At 48.5% G+C, this 10,431-nt stretch overlaps 1 protein-coding gene across 8 annotated transcripts in view; it reads left to right on the top strand.

Moving 5' to 3' along the window:
* Nucleotides 1-10,431, top strand: part of Tnrc18 (trinucleotide repeat containing 18) — a 93,972-nt gene that overhangs the window by 12,283 nt on the left and 71,258 nt on the right. The gene's annotated exons all lie outside the window — the stretch shown is intronic.

The following is a 10,431-nucleotide window of genomic DNA, read 5'->3' as shown; positions in this document are numbered from 1 at the left end:
TGTAGCCCTGGCTGTCCTGGAACTCCCTCTGTAGACCAGGCTGGCCTTGAACTCAGAGATCCATCTGCCTCGGCCTCCCCAGTGCTGGGATTAAAGGCTTCCCAGCTAGCATCTCTTTCTTTCTTTATTTTTTATTTTTTATTTTTTATTTTTTTTGGTTGTTCAAGACAGGGTTTCTCTGTATAGCCCTGACTGTCCTGGAACTTACTTTGTAGACCAGGCTGGCCTCGAACTCAAAAATCTGCTTGCCTCTGCGTGTGCCACCACTCCTGGCTTCCCAAATATTTTTTTTAAGATTTATTTATTATTATTCATAAGTACACTGTAGCTGTCTTCAGATGCACCAGAAGAGGTTGTCAGATTTCATTATGGGTGGTTGTAAGCCACTATGTGGTTGCTGGGATTTGAACTCAAGACCTTTGGGAGAGCAGTCAGTGCTCTTACTCGCTCAGCCATCTCACCAGCCCTAGCATCTCTTTCTTAAGCTTGGTTGTCAGGTCCCTTCTTGGAGCACGAACAACTTAACCAGTGGCCATATCTCTGCAGAAAACGACACACCAGCCATCCAGTAACACTAACTGTCTACAAACCCTCAGAGCCTCACTCTGTAGCCCTGGAACTCACATGGGGACCAGGCTAGCTTTGAACTCACAGTGCTGGGGTTAAAGGCATGGGCCAATCACTTTGAATCTTGATCACCATATGCCAAGTGTCTGTCCTCTGTGTCCCCCCCACCCCCCAACATCTTTTTGATATTACAATAGTGACAGACATGGCTACAGGGACCCAGGGGACAGTTTGGCCTCTTCCTTGCTGTGTGGGTTGGACATTTTGTCTGACTGACCCTCTGTTTTTTTTCTCTGCTGAAATGGCTGGTTAATAGTCGCTTTTCATGACTGTGTGAAGGGTAAATGCGGCTAGGCCCTGAAGCTCCTAGAGGGTTGCGTGACTCAAAGAAAGCCCGAGCTACGATTAGGGATTTTCTCGCCATCCTAGCTGTCTTGAGATTCTGTGCAGGAGTGTCTGCTGTGGCCTCCTTTTGTGTTTGCTGTGCTGGGTGCCTGTCAATCTCAGGATTCAATCCTTCCAGCCTGAAATTGTTTTTGAGTTTCTATTTTTATTCATATTTGATCATTTCCTGTCTGCCATTCTTTCTTTGCACGAGTAGTGAGATATCTTGAGGCCTTTGCTCCAATAAACACATCTTCTGTATCATTTTTTTTTCCTTTCTCTTTTTTTCCCCTGAGTTTTTCCCCTGAGACAGGGCCTTGATACATAGCTGGAACTCCTGACTAGGCTAACCTCGGACTCACAGAGATCTGCTGGCTCTGCCTCCTGAGCACTGGGATCAAAGCCTACACCAGCAGCTCCAGCTTTACTCTTTTCTTTTATTTTTACTTATTTATTTTGTGTGTGTGTGTGTGTGTGTGTGTGTGTATGTGTGTATTTCAGAGGACAACTTTTGGGAGTAGTTCCATTTAGCTTGTCATGTTTTGCTAAGATCACCCTTATCCACTGAGCCATCTCACTAGCCCACACCTACTTAGCTACAATCTTTCTAGATATCTTCTGTGGAACTTTATAGCCCTTTAACCCTTCAGTATAGTTTTAGAAGTTGGCTGTCATTCATATGTAGAGTGTATATTAAGAATGTGGGGGGGAGGGGAGCTGGAGAGATGACTCAGCAGTTAAGAGCACTGGCTGCTCTTCTGTAGGTCATGAGTTCAATTCCCAGCAACATGGTGGATCACAACCATCTGTAATTCGAGCTAATGCCCTCTTCTGGTGTGTCTGAAGACAGTGACAATATACATAAAAATACATAAAATAAATAAATCTTTTTTAAAAAGTGTGTGTGTGTGTGTATGTGTGTATGTATGTGTGTGTGTGTATGTGCGTATGTGTATGTGTGTGTATGTGCATGTGTATGTGTGTATGTGCGTGTGTGTATGTGTGTGTGTATGTGCATTTGTATGTGTGTATGTGTGTGTGTGTATGTGTGTGTGTATGTGCATTTGTATGTGTGTATGTGTGTGTGTGTATGTGTGTGTGTATGTATGTGTGTTTGTGTGTGTATGTGTATGTATGTGTGTTTGTGTGTGTAATGTAGCCCAGGCTGACCTTAACTTAGTATGAAGGTGAGGGTGACTTTCAACTTCTAATCTTCCCATGTCTCTCCAGAGAGCAGTGGGATTGTGGGTTTACATCACCACAGCCAGTGCTGGGGATGGAACTAGCACCCTACCCACTGAGCCACCTTCAGCCCTGTTAGTGTTGTTGTTCTTACTGTCAATAGAGCATTCTGTTTTTTCATGCCTGTCTGTTCTCATGCCTGCTGATCATGACTGTGTTGTTTTCTTTTTGGGCTCTCTGTATCCTCTGGCTCACTGGTCTTCTCTTGTCTTCTGCATTTTGGGAAAGAAATGAACACTTACCCATCGAGCACTTGGGTGGTGGAAGCTGGAAGATCAGGAAAGAATCTAAGGCTAGCCTTAGGTCTGGAATGAGTTTGAGGATAGCCTGTGCTAAGTGAGACTGTGTCTGTGAAGAGCCACTGCTACTTCAGCATGAGGTTTGGGTTCCCCACCCACCTGAGAAGCAGGGTAGGGCCCTGTGTGCCTCCAGTAGCTGGAGTGCTTTGGGGCGTGGAGACAGGAGGATTGCTGGGGCTTGCTGGCCTCCAGTTTAGCTCCAGGTTCAGGGAGGGTTAGATAGTGAGCACTGGACCGGATGGACACCAAATCGGTGTTATCTCTGTATAAAGGTATTTCTTTCCTTTTTCTCTTTCTCTCTTTCTTTTTCTTTCTCTCTTTCTTCCTTTCTTTCTTCCTGTTTTTTTTTTTTTTTTGAGACAGTTGTTGTTATCTGGCTGACCTTGAGGTCTATCCTCTGCCTCAGCCTTCTCCTGGACCGCAGGGCCAGGCATATCTGGAGCCTGGTTTTGATACTTTTCTTTTTCACCTTGGGTGAGAGTACTGTAGCCATTTAAGCACTTGGGTTTCCGCCTAGCTTTGCCCTCTGCCCAAACCCAGCCCAGACAAGTCTCATTCCTTTAAAAGTGAATTCACTAATTTAAGCAGACTATTGTTACTGTTTGAGATATGGTCTCTTTGTGGCCTAGGCTGGCCTCAGGCTTAAAGTTTAGCCTCTGTAGGTGAGGCTGACCTTGGTCTTCCTCCTTCTGGAGCTACTACTCAGCCTGGGGGAGCAGAGCTGGGATGAGGGAAGAGGGCCCCTCCATTGCCCCATGAATTCCAGCCTTTTATAGCCTCATCTCTGTCAGCAAAGGGCTTGTGGGAGACTCTGAATAATTCCCTAGTGAAAACAGCTCCCCAGGTATAGCAGGACGGCTTGCTTGGCTTGCAAGATGCCTTGTTCCGTCCCCAGCACTGCAGACAAACCAAACCAACCCCCCACCCAAATCAACTGGCCCTTGAGCACCTCCCTGCCCTCTGGATTTTAGAGACACCAGGGTTTCTAAATTGGAGGGACCAGAAATATTCTAATTTGATTGTCTTATCTGTTTGGTTTGAGACAGGATCTCTTTCACTGTATGCTGGTCTCCCAGTTCTTGGCTTCCTCTTGTCTCTGCTGTTCAAGTGCTGGCGTTGGGGGCATGAGCCACCACACCTGACTAGATTTTGTTTTTTTGTTTTTGTTTTTAAATTTTTTATTTTGCTTTGCTTTGGTGCTAGGGATGGAGCCCAGGGCTCCACATAAGCTGCTGAATCTACAGTCTGCCACTGAGCCATAGCCCAGCTCAGTTAGTGTGTGTGCTTGTGTGTGTACATGCGTATATATGCATGAATGTGTGTGGGCAAGCAGTAAATTCATGTGTGTGTGTATGTGTGTGTTTGAATGTGTGTATATATGTGCATGTGTGTGACAGTTTGTATGTGTGTGCTGTGTGTGTATAAGTGTGGACAAGCAAGGAATTCATGGAGAGAGTGTTTGTGTGCACACATATATATGTATGTGTATGAGAGTTTGTATGTGTGGTGTGTGTGTGCATGTGTGTATGTGTGTGTGTTTGTAAGAATGGGCAAGCAAGAAATTTCTGCATTTGAGTGAGAGAGAGAGAGAGAGAGAGAGAGAGAGAGAGAGAGCCACTCGATCGTGCACACACTGGCATGTACAGGGTGCACACACATAGAGGTCAGAGGACGAGTTGCGGTATGGGCATTTGGGTTTCTCCTTCCATCACTCAGGCTCCAGGGGTCATCAGCGAACACCTTTATGTACTGAGCCATCTTGTCAACTCAGAAGGAGTTCCTTTTTATATAACTTACTTGTTTTTATTTTATGTGCATTGGGGATTTGCCTGCATGTCTGTCTGTGTGAGGGTGTCAGGTTGAAGTTACAGACAGTTGGGAGCTGCCACGTGGGTGCTGGGAGTTGAAGGACGTATGGTCTTAACCATCTCTCCAGTCCCAGTAGAAGGAATGCTTAATTCTGAAGTTGTGCTGTGGCTTTAGGTGTCAAGGCGTCAGCTCCAGGATCGGTTTTGGCTGGCTTACCTCTCATTCTGAACATTTTCCTTTGTCCTAGCAGTCCTGGAAGTCCATCCATCCCTAACTCCACACTCTTGGGCTGTAGTGATCCTTAGGGGATAAATTCCTTTCAGAGGGAAGTCCCCCTGTAATTGCCGCCTGATTGTGACCTATCTGGAGCCCCAAGGGCAGGGCCCAGGCAGAGTGGGCTTATTTGCATATCACTGGCTAAGCTGGTCTTTACCTGTCTGGGAGCCCTTGGCATCCTTTTTAATTTAAATTTTAAGGATCTACTTTTGAGAAGAAGGCGTCCGCTGGGGGCAAGACAAAGCCCGCGGGGGCCGGCTCAGTGAAGATGGAGGGGCTTGGATTTGGTCAGGCGGTGTCCTGCTGACCACTTGTTCTAGGAACAGTGGGGTCTCTTCTGGGGACCAGTGCACCCTAGGTAGATCGGGGAGACTGGAGATGAGAAGGATGGGTGGGGTTTGCGGTTGTTGGATTGAGCTGGAGGGGTGGGTGGGTGGGTGGGTGGGAAGGGGAGGCGAGGCTCCAATCGGTTTTATCTCCCTGGGGCCGGCCTTTAGGCCTTCCTCCTGCGTGTGGGGCTGGCTTTTTTAAGGCTGGCTTTTGCCTCAGTCCCTCCTTGCACCTACCCAGCTGCCTTCACCAGAGCCCAGAGGAGGAGGCAGCCATTAGTCCCCTGCCGCTGTGCCCAGAGAGTAAGGTTCCACAGTGGCCCCGCAGGTGCTCAGTCTGTCACGTGGTGAGTGTCAGAAGGCCAGGGATGGGAAGGCCTTGCCTCCTTATGCCCTCAGTTATATTATGGGAGTGGGAAGGCACAGAGAGGTTGGGTTGTTGTCTAAGGTCACACAGCTAGTAAGTGAAACACCCAGAAGCCAGGCTTTAGCTGTCTGCTGCAAAGCTGGGGTGTGGGTGGGGCAGGGGATGGTAAGAGGGAGTCACTTAAAAGAAAACATTACTTTTTATTTATTCATGTCTGTGTGTCTGTGTGTCTGTGTACACCTGTGGATGTGTGCCCAAGGTGCACACACGGAGGTCAGAGGACAGTTTTCAGGAGGCAGTTATTTCCTTCTACCGTGTGGGTCCCTTGGATGGAACTCAGGTCACCAGACTTGGCAGCAAGCCCCTTACTCATTGAGCCATCTCACCAGCTGACTTGTGTTTACTTACAAATTTGTAGTGTGTGTGTGTGTGTGTGTGTGTGTGTGTAGTGAAGGGAGGGAGGGAAGGAGAGAGATGGATTCCCAGCTGCTGTGCAAAGGTTCTTAGGTGCCGAGTCTGAGCCTTGCAGGGGAAGGCTTCCCAGATCCCCTGTGCGTGCTCGGGACTCTGAGATCGCAGGCAGCACTAATTTGAATATGGCCTGTGGGTTTCTTTCCTTTTTTTGTTGTTGTGGTGGTGGTGATAGGTTTTTTTTTTTTTTTTAAGATTTATTTATTTATTATTATATGTAAGTACACTGTAGCTGTCTTCAGATGCACCAGAAGAGGTTGCTGGGATTTGAACTCTGGACCTTCGGAAGAACAGTCGGGTGCTGTTACCCACTGAGCCATCTCGCCAGCCCGGTGATAGTTTTTTGAGACAAGGTTTCTCTGTGTAGCCCTGGCTGTTCTAGAACCCAGACCTGATGGCCTCTGCCTCTTAAGTCCTGGATTAAAGGTCTGCAGACTTTCTTACATATTCGTACCTCCGATTAACTTGTAAGAACCAACACAGCAGAGTGATGGTGATTGATTGCACAATAGAATGATCAGGGTTGGGAATGGGGCTCCTTTTGACAGGTGTTTGTCAAGCATGCAGGAAGCTCTGGGTTTTCCCAGCAACGCAGCAACCAGGCACCAGGCGTGGTGGCATATAACCTGTAACCCCAGCATGTGGAGGCAGGAGGATCAGTATGTGTAACCCAGCATGTGGAGGCAGGAGGATCAGGAGTTTAAGGTCACCTTCTGCTACATAGGGAGTTTAGGGGTCAGCCTGGGATCCATGAGACCCTGTCTCAGAAATGAAATAGGGGCTAGAGAGACTGCTTGGCAGGCAAGAGCAGTTGCTGCTTTTGCAGAGGACCCTACTTTGGTTCCCAGCAGCCACGTTGGATAGCTCAGAACCACTTGTAGCTACAAGGCACCTTTGATCCCATGCACAAACCCACAGAGTTAAAACAATTTTTTTCGAGGCCAGCCTGGTCTACAGAGTGAGTTTCAGGACTACACAGAGAAACCCTGTCTTGAAAAAAGATAATAAATAAATTTTTCTAAAAGACAGTCACACACCCTCCACCCCCTCCCCGCCAGACAGGGTTTCTCTGTGTAGCCTTGGCTATACTGAACTCACTCTGTAGATCAGGCTGGCCTTGAACTCAGAAATCCACCTGCCTCTGCCTCCCAAGCGCTGGGATTAAAGGCGTGCGCCACCCTGCCTGGCCTAACAGGCACACGCTGAGAAGTGGTTTTCCTTTTCTTTATTGTGTGTGGACGTCTTGTGTGTGCATGCATGACGTCTCCTACCGGTGTAGGTCAGAGGGCAACACTGTAGTTCTCTCCCGCCACCATCCAGGTGCAGGAGGTTGAACTCAGGTTGTCAGCTTGTTGTGAGGCTCCTTTTCCTGCTGAGCCATCTTGCTGGCCCACAAGCATATTTTAATACAACTAGTGTGACTGGTTTCTCAAAATACCTATTACCTATGTCTGTCTGTCTGTTTGCCTGCCTATTTGAGATGGACTTACTTTATATTCTCAGCTGGCTTCACGTTGAGTCACCCTTCTCCTTTTGAGATGGTCTCATGGAGCCCAGAACACCATCATTTTGATGACCTTGAACTTGTGACCCCTGTGCCTCCACTTTTGAAGGGCTGGGATCCTAGGGCTGCGCTCTACATCCTCACCCTTTTGTGAATGAGAGGAGACAGAGTATTCGACAAGATGAAGTGTTCGGAATGGCTGGGTGCCGGCGATGGCGATGAGTGAGCCGAGTGAGCGTGGCGGCATACGCGGCTTACATGGCATTGGAAAGAGAGATGGTTCGCTTACGAGCAGGATAGATCAGAAGGGTACAAGCAAGGTTCCATCAGGCCATTCGTTCAGAATGGCACGAGATTTAAAACTCAGCCAGTTGTTTATTTCTGGAGTTTATACCTAGCACTTTTGGATTTTTGTTGAAAGCCCAAGTATGATCACAAGTAGGTTTTCTCCTGATCTCATCCATAGCACAGGCGAGATGCTGCTGGTGTCTACAGTGGCATCCAGGTCTCTGAGAGGATTGCACCCCAAATCGCCACAGATAGTGTGTCCCTTGCCATCCGTCTGCTGGGGTGTGGGACACATAAGGAAGTGTCTGGATTTCCCCGCCCGTGCATGATGACCGGGGCAAGCCACACTGTCTGTGCTTTCTCCTTCCTAACTGGGTGCTGTGTGACTAACTCCTTCCGTGATGGGCATGGGGTTACAGGAGCCGGTGAGGTGTGCACTTGGCACACAGCCTGGTGTGGAGGAAAACGGCTCGGGAAAGTTGGGAGTTTTATGAATGTCATTAAATCTTTGCCCAAGAAGCAGAGACAACCAACTGGGTGCTCTTCCTGACGCTGCGCAGGCGGCCCCTTGCTCACCCCAAACTTTTGAAGACTTGCTTCATTCTTGAAACACTGGGGATAGAACCAGGGCTTCATCCATAATATTCAGATGTGCTTATGTTTTTTTGTTTGCTTGTTTTTAAGTGTGAGTATGTGCGTGTGTGTGTGAGGGGGGGGTCAGGTATGCTTGTGTTTGTGGAGGCTGGAGAATAACTTTGGGGGACATTATTCAGGAAGCTACTTATTTTCTTTGAGGCAGGGTCCCAGTGGTATGGAATAGGCTAGACTGACTGAGCCCTAGGAATCTGTCTGTCTCTACTTCCTTAGCCTTGGGATGACATGGGCGTGTCCCCGTGCCTGACTTTTTTTTTTCCTTCTTGAGACAGGGTTTCTCTGTGTAGTCCAGGTTGATGAGGAACTCTCTCTGTAAACCCGGCTGGTCTTGAACTCAGAGATCTGCCTTCCCTTGTCTCCCAAGTTGCGGGGGATTAAAGGCATTTGTTCACGTCTTTAATTTCTTAATATGCAAAATGAGTAACAAGGTTCCTGGGCCCCAGGGCTTCAGGATAGCAAGCCAGGAACCGGAAAGGCTGTAAGACTTGTGGGCAAAGATGCCTGAGGTTTGGAAGCTTACAAGACTGGAGTTTTAATGTAGCTTTGGATGAATGTTCTGATCTCGGAAGCTAAGCAAGTTTGGGCCTGCTTGGTGCTTGAATTGGGATCATTTGGCTTTTTTTTTTTTTTCTTTTTTCTTGGGGCGGGGGAGGGTGGAGATGACATTCATAGCATCGTGACTTGACTGATATTCAGCACCCTTGTGAGGAAACACAAGAGGCACGCATTACCTGCCTGGAATCCAGGTCCTGGGGAGGCTGAGGCAGGAGGATGCCTCTAGCTCGCTAGCCAGCCATTCTAACCATATCAGAGCTCTAACGTGGTTGAGGAAGACATCTGAGGTCAACTTCAGGGCTCTGTGTGCATAGGCACACACGGGCACACACACATGCACACATGTATTATACAGTTATATGATTTGCAGGTGTCATACACAGCTCCGCGATGTTAATGTGTTAGTGACCTGCAAGTGCTCACTTCTGAGGAAGGTAGGGCAAGCGGACCCCCCTCAAACCCTGGCCCTGGAGGTGTCACTTCGCCAGTCATTTGTGACACAGCTGGCATTACATAGCACCCTTTGGGCAGACCAAGCTCAGATCATTTTACAAACAGAAGTGTCTTGAATCTTTCCATACATCAAGCTGGAGGGAGAAGATAAATGTGTTATGTATTTTGCATAGCCCAGGGAGACTTACAGAATGGCCAGAATAACAGCCATGAGTTAGAAGTGGTGGTATGCGCCTGCGATCTTGTCACTCAGGAAGGCTAAGTCAGGAGGACTGCCTGACGTGGGAAGCCAGCCTGGGCTACATAGTGAGGGCTAGGGTAACCTGGGCGGAAAGATGTTTGCTATACACAGGCAAGGACATGAGTTCAGATCCTAGCACCCACATTAACAGGCGGGTGTGGTCAGGCTGTTTCTGGGCCTTGACATCCATCAGTTTAGATCCAGGCCCAGTAGAGAGGCTGTCTGAAGTGAGTAGGTTAGAGGCAGGCGTCCCACATCCCCCTGGCTTCTACATGTGCATATGCTGAATGCACACATACACATGTGACACACGTATGCACACAGAAATGAGCCCGGGAGCTAGGATGTGGCCTTTGCTCTGTCTAAGAATCTCATTGTGTCCCCAGCTCTTCCCCACAGAGACTCACAGTTCATGTCCACTCCTTCCGTTTCTAGCCAGGAAAAGACCTTCAGCCTAGAACATGGCTGAATTAAATCTAAATGAATTGAGATTTAATAAAATAGAACAAACAGTTCTTCAGTTTCCATGGTTGCAATTCTGACTTAGGAGCGACACACGGTCAGTGGCTACCATGTCCCACAGCGTGGAGCGTCTGCTGCTCCTTGGTCTTCTCTGTCGGTGTGGGTTGTTCATTTATCCAGTCCTGTACCTGACAGACGCAGCTATGCTTGTGGCTTTGCTGAGGATGTCAGGCAGGGTGATAGTCTTGACGTGACTATTATGTAGGAGCTATTTAAGGTTCTGTGGATGGAACCCAGAGCCTTGATTGTGCTAGGTGTGTGCTCTACCACTGAGCCACACCCCAGCCCCTCACTGGGGGATTCTAGGCAGGGGCTCTACCACTGAGCCACACCCCAGCCCCTCACTGGAGGATTCTAGGCAGGGGATCTACCACTGAGCCACGCCCCCAGCCCCCTCACTGGGGATTCTAGGCAGGGGCTCTACCACTGAGCCACGCCCCCAGCCCCTCACTGGGGGATTCTAGGCAGGG

Source organism: Mus caroli, chromosome 5, assembly GCF_900094665.2.
Source record: "Mus caroli chromosome 5, CAROLI_EIJ_v1.1, whole genome shotgun sequence".
NCBI classification, from domain to species: Eukaryota; Metazoa; Chordata; class Mammalia; order Rodentia; family Muridae; genus Mus; species Mus caroli.
This window is presented reverse-complemented; position numbering and strand designations above follow the sequence as displayed.